We start from the raw sequence: 1,674 nt of genomic DNA, 5'->3' as shown, positions 1-1,674 counted from the left end.
TCTACCTCTCTATATATCTACCTCTCTGCATGTGTCCAGCTCTCAATATATCCAGCTCTGAATAGCTCCAGCTTCATATATAGACTTGTATAGATATATATCCAGCTCTGTATATTTGCATCTCTGTATATCTTCCTCTCTGTATATCTCCACGTATAAAAATCTACAGCTCTATATATCTCCAGGTTCATATATATATATACATCTCTATATGTCTACCTTTGTAGACATCTCCAGGTCTAAACATCTGCAGCTCTGAATGTCTCCTGCTTTATATATCTACATCTGTGTATATCTACGTCTCTGAATATCTGCAGCTCCTCATAGCTCCAGCGTTATATATCTACATGTCTATATATTTCCACCTCTGTATATCTCCAGCTTCAAATATCTACATCTGTACCTATCTCCAGCTCCATATATGTCCAGATTCATACAGCTACATCTCTGTGTATCTACCTGTCTGAATACCTGCAGCTCTGAGTACCTCCAGCTTTGAGTATTCCAGCTTCATATACCTCTCTATATATGTACCTGATTGTGTATCTCCAGCTCTCTATATCTCCAGCTCTCTATATCCGATGCTCTGAATACCACCAGCTCTATATCTCTCCAGCTTCATATATCCACCTCCTTACATATATCCAGCTCTGAATCTCTCCACCTCTGAAAACCTCGAGAACTGACTAGCTCCAGCTCTGCATGTCTCCGGCTTCATATACCTACATGTCTATATATCTATTTCTCTCTATATCTCCATTTCTGAAAAAGTCCATCGCTGTATAGCTCCACCTCTGAATATCTCCACCTCCGAATGGAGCTGCAAATCATATATAATCTCCAGCTCTATATATGTTCATCTCTCTTTATCTAGGTCTCCAGATACGTCCATATCTGTATATCTCCCGGTGTATATATCCCCAGCTGTAACTATCTCTCTTTCTAAATATGTCTATATTTGTATATTTGTCTCTATATCTGCACATACCTTCCGCTCTGTGTAGCTCCAGCTCTAACAACCTGTGTCTGTACATAGATGCGGTGTCCGCATTGATTCCAGGATGAAGCAGGCGTGCTTAACCTGCCCCTGTGCTCCCTGTCTCTTGCTTTTGCTTTCATAGTGAAATTCATGCCTTCGTCGTGACACTGGGGGCAGGGGTAGAGCCTTCCCCACAGGCCTGTGGCTTTGAGTGGCTGCTGCGAAGCACCTTGAAGAGCTGTGACAGTCATCTCACAAGTGCAGCGTTTTCCACTCTTCCTGAAACCTTGGGCTCTTCCACAGGCCCTGCTTAGGCACTCAACATCACTAGTGAACAAGCTGGCCGGGGTCTAGGGCAGGGTCAGAGCACAGTGTCACCTTGCTGAGGTGCTGAGATAAGCCCTTGTCTGGCAGAAGGAGGCCCGAGCTGTGGGTGACCCCACCGCACTTTCCCGCCCTCCCGCAGGCTCCCCCAGCCACCGCTTTGCAGAGCGCGCGCTCCGGACTGTAGGCGGGCCAATCAGGGCAGAGAGCGCACGCGGGGGCCAATCAGCGCGCAAGAGGCTTCAGCCGCTTCCTTCGGAGCAGCCGGCGCTGTAGCCCGGCCCCTGCTGCCCAGCCCGGCTGCGCCGGGAGCCGCTGCCCGAGCACGCCCAGAACCGCGCCCAAAGCCCCCCCCCACCCCAGCACCAGCC

Source organism: Alligator sinensis, unplaced genomic scaffold (assembly GCF_000455745.1).
Source record: "Alligator sinensis unplaced genomic scaffold, ASM45574v1 scaffold1718_1, whole genome shotgun sequence".
Taxonomy (NCBI): domain Eukaryota; kingdom Metazoa; phylum Chordata; order Crocodylia; family Alligatoridae; genus Alligator; species Alligator sinensis.
The sequence above is the reverse complement of the archived record's forward strand: the minus strand, read 5'-3'. Positions refer to the sequence as shown.